At 62.7% G+C, this 4,623-nt stretch overlaps 1 pseudogene; it reads right to left on the bottom strand.

Annotated features, from left to right (window-relative positions):
• Positions 1–2,572: 2,572 nt before the first annotated feature.
• On the bottom strand, positions 2,573–4,065 carry LOC133777340 (nucleus accumbens-associated protein 1-like; annotated as a pseudogene).
• Between the last annotated feature and the right edge of the window lie 558 nt (positions 4,066–4,623).

The following is a 4,623-nucleotide window of genomic DNA, read 5'->3' as shown; positions in this document are numbered from 1 at the left end:
TCGGGGCGATTGGCCCTGCGTGAAAAGGGGCTTGGGGGCCCGGGTGTGGGTGGCCGGGGGAGGAAAGGGAGCGCAGGTAGGGGAAAACCCTACAGTCTTTTTTATTTTTTCTTTCAATTTTTTTTTTAATGTCCGTGGATGATTCTCCCCTGTTTGCATTCCTTCCTGGCTGCCCAGGGTGAGCAACCATGGGGTGCAGGGCAGGGCAAGGAGGGACAGCAGCTGGCCGCCCAGGGGCCCCTGGGCTAAGGCACAGCCCTGTCTTTGGCTCTCCTGGTGGGTAGTCCCCCCTCAGTCCCAGGAGCCAGGGGCCACCTCCCGGGATCCCTGAAGACCACTGGGCTCTGCCACCTGGCCCGGGTACAGCGGAGTGCCCCCACCGTGGGAAAAGGTGGAGAGGGAGGAGACCCTGGCTCCAGAGAGCCAGTCCCCCCTGCTCAGGCCTGTGAGGCCTGGGCCACCTGGGCATGCCCACTGTCTTCTGAGGGTCTGGCTGGAGCCCCCTGCCTGTCCCTGGCCCCAGCTGCTTGCTAAGTGTCACCAGGATATTGTGCTTTGGGGTCGGCGCTGGGGTGGGGGTGGCGTGAACTAAGATGTTTGCGCTTTAGCAGGGGGTGCCGACTACCCCCCACCACAAACACCCTCGGGTTGGCTGGGGGCTAAGGCGCGGGCCGGGCTAAGAGAAAAGAGCGCCATGACTCCCTCCAAAGCAGGCTGGCGGCACGCTGTTGGAAGGGTCCAGTGAGGGGCGACCCCCTCCAGCCCCCCCACCAGAACCTCCCCTAAAAAGCCTCCTCTGGAAAGCAAGATCTTTGGGTACAAGGGGCACACAGAAGTCAGAGGCAGGGGGCAGAAAGGCCGGGTAATGGGGGCGGGGAGAACACTCTGTGTGCGCATGTGCAGGTACAAACACCTGCTTACACACACTCGTGTACACACACCCACTTATGCACACTCACGTACACACACTTGCCCTGAGCGAGGAGAAGGAGAGGAATGGTGAGAGAAAAAACTTTGCCAGCGGCCCAAGTGGACCCTGCTCTGCCCCTGGGGTAACCAGGCTCACCCAACCAGCCAAGGCCAGGACCTTCCTTGAACTACAGCAGTGGGGGGGGGGAGTTGAGGGAGGGAGGGGAGAGGGTCTGACCCATGGGACCCGTGTCAGGAACACGCAGGCACACTCCACACGCACTCTGCCTGCCTGCCCAGTACATGCCCCCCCAGTATCCTGCCTTCCACTTGCGTCCCACCCCCACCGGGGACCTGGAGATGGGGGGGTGGGGTCAGACCCAGTCCTGGTGGTTTGAAAAATAAAAGAAAATCTTACACTTCAATATTTCAGTCGCTAAAAAATGTTTTAAAAAGTCATGTACACAGGTAGGGGCTGGGGGCCCTGTCCAGGGGTGGGGTGGCAGCAGGGCAGGGGCGGGGAGTGGAGGGCAGGGCAGCAACCTCGCCCCTCCCAGCCTACTCCCCCCATGCCCACCCTGGTCCAATTCTGCCTCTTTACCTTCATTCAATTTGCATGGACATGCGCACACAGAGACATACACACACTCACACACACATTCCGCTAGCCTGAGGTGGGCGCCCCAAGAGCCTCCTTGGCTGAGGATCTCCCTCCCTTGGGCTCCAGGTGATGGGGGAGGGGCAAACAGGCTAGATGGAGGGGTAAGAGCAGGGTGCTGGGCTGCCACCCCCAGCCCCCAGGCACAGGGACTGAGAAAGAGGCAGGGAGGCGGTTTTTGGAGGCCTGGAAGCACTGGGGGATGGGGAGGGGTCCTGAGAGCCCCCCTTGAGTCCCAGCGGAGTCTGAAGAAGGACTTCCGCCAGGCAGGCCCCTGCCCTGTGCCCGAATTAGTGAGTGAGGGGGCACAACGCTTGGGGTGAGGGAAGGGGGGAACTGTGTGTGGAAGAAGGAAACCCGGGCCTGCCCCCCACCCACCTGCCCACCCTTGCTGACTCCTCCTGGCCTCTCACAATGGGGAAGGAGCTGGGACAGGGGAGGGGGGCCCAGGAACATGCAGTGCCCCCCCCGCGGGGCCTGGGGAGGGACAGACAGTAGCTGCTGACCAAGGTGTGTGTGACAGGACATGGGGGTGGGGGGAGTGTGACAGCCCCCCCCCGGGTTGAGTGGGGGAGTGTGACGGCCCTCCCGGTTGGAGTGGGGGAGTGTGACAGCCCTCCCGGGTGGGGTCAGGTGTGTGACAGCCCCCCTGGTGGGGTGGGGGAGTGTGATGGCCCCCTGGGTGGGGTGGGGGAGTGTGATGGCCCCCTGGGTGGGGTGGGGGGAGTGTGATGCCCCCCCTGGGTGGGGTGGGGGAGTGTGACAAGACAGAAGGGTGGAGTGGGGGAGTGTGACGGCCCCCCCAGGTGGGGGGAATGTGACAGGACATGGGGGTGGCATGGTTGGAGTGTGATGGGCCCCCAGGTGGGGGGAGTGTGACAGGACATGGGGGTGGCGTGGTTGGAGTGTGACAGCCCTCCCGGGTGGGGTGGGGGAGTGTGACGGCCCCCCTGGGTGAGGTGGGGGGAGTGTGATGGCCCTCCTGGGTGGGGTATGGGGGCACAGTTACTGCAGGGCCTCTGCGGAGGGGCCGCCTTGCCCCATAGCTGGCCAGCTGGAAGCCATACTCCCTGCCTGTCACCTCCAGCTCCATCTTGCCTGAGTCCCTGATGCAGGTGGTGTAGGGTCACCCTCAGGTGAGCAGCTTTAGCTTGGGCATCCAGCTCTGGCGCACAATCCGGCATGCGTTGGGGCACACGCCGGCCGCGATGGTGTTCCTCTCGCTCTCCTTGAAGTTCCGGCAGTGGTACTGGACAGCGTGGAGAGCGCGGCTGTCCAGCGGTTTCTGGTGCCACAGCTGTGAGCCAGTGCGTTCAGGTCAAAGGAGGCGGCGATGAGCGACCACGGCCAGACCTGGTGCCGGGTTCCTGAGCTGCGCCCTCTGATGCACACCTTGGCGCCTGCCACCTCGTCCCGGAGCTTGGGATGACGACGGGTGCCGATCTGGTCGATGAGCTGGGCCGGGAGCGACGCCAATCTTGCCACACCCGGATCCGACTGTAGGTTCCGGGAGGGCCTCAACCTTCTCAGCTGTCGGGCCCACATTCATCGCGCTGTGCACGGTGTACCTGTTGCAGATCTGCCGGCACTGCTCGTCCTAGCCTTCCTCCCCCACGTCCTCCTCCTTGTGGTAGAAGCTGGGCTGTCGCTGGTGTAGGCGCTCCAGGTGCCCGGGCTCCTGCGCTCTGACATGCTGGGCCCGCTCCCCACGCCCGCAGCTGCTGCCACCACCCCGCTGGCTGGCTGCCCTGCCCCACCCCCATGGCCAAGGCCACCCTGGTGGGGGCCTGCTGTGGGGGCTGCCTGTTGGCCGCCAGGTCCAGCACGGAGAACTTGGCCATCTTGCGGCTACCACCACTGCCGCCGCAGCCCCCGGCCTCCTTGGGGCCACCGTCCCACAGTCGTTTGGCCTCAGGCATGCACTGCACTGAGTCCGACTCCTGCTGCTCCGTCCTGACCCACGACACGAGGGGCAGCGGCGAGCTGCAGGCCGGCCAGCTGGAAGTCTGCACCACAGGGCTCTGCGGCTCGGACTAGGGCGCCCCTCGGCGTGCAGGCCCTGGGAGATGCCACTCCAGGAGCTCACCTTCAGGAAGAACTTGGCCCCTTTCTCCAGGATTTCCTGGATCTGCAGGAAGCCAGCTGTGTCCATGAGCAGGAACTGGCCCCCCACGTCCGTGCTCAGCGGCCCGTGTAGCAGCTCAGGGTCTGCTGGAACGACAGTGGCTGCATGGCCGCCGGCAGGTCCACCACGGCGCTGCGGCTGCTGTTGAATAGGAGTAGGAGCTGCAGGCGGCCAGCGCGGCCTGACCACTGACCACCACCGACACGTCACAGGGCAGCCCTGCAGCCGCTGTTCGCTGAGGCGCTCCAAGATGCCGTGGCCGAAGATGGGGATCTCCATCTGCAGGCTCTGCTCCATGGTGGGGCTGCACCGTGGCAACTGAGGCCTGGCCTGAGCCCTGGGCATGCCCCCTGCGCAGGGGCCTCGGCCTCCACCTCCATGGCCTCCATGGCCTCCATGGCCTCCATGGCCTCCATGGCCTCCGCCTCAGCAGCAGTGGCAATTGCGGCGGCCACTCACTGTTACATTTAATTGTTTTAAAAAATGATGTACACCCAGCGCCGTGGCTCAGTAGGCTAATCCTCCGCCTGTGGCACCGGCACACCAGGTTCTAGTCCCGGTCCGGGCGCCAGATTCTGTCCTGGTTGCTCCTCTTCCAGTCCGGCTCTCTGCTGTGGCCTGGGAGTGCTTTTTTCCCTCCATAATGAAACATCAGGGCACATCACTGACACATTTTAAATGCATATAAAGACAGAATGCACAATTATCATCTGCCTAATACAAATATCTTCATATGTCTAGATGAAACATGTTCCCATATGAGGCCCCACTGAAACAAAAGCAAAGAACACTTCCCTGCATGAGGGACTGACTGCTAAAGTTACGATGATTTTAGGTTAAGGTTTGAACTGAGAAATCCTGAGATTCCACCTCAATATCCACAAGGACATAAAGAACTGAATTTAAAAAAACCTTGTGGACTGTCAGATAT

The sequence above is a fragment of the Lepus europaeus genome, chromosome 18 (genome assembly GCF_033115175.1).
Source record: "Lepus europaeus isolate LE1 chromosome 18, mLepTim1.pri, whole genome shotgun sequence".
Classification (NCBI taxonomy): domain Eukaryota; kingdom Metazoa; phylum Chordata; class Mammalia; order Lagomorpha; family Leporidae; genus Lepus; species Lepus europaeus.
This window is presented reverse-complemented; position numbering and strand designations above follow the sequence as displayed.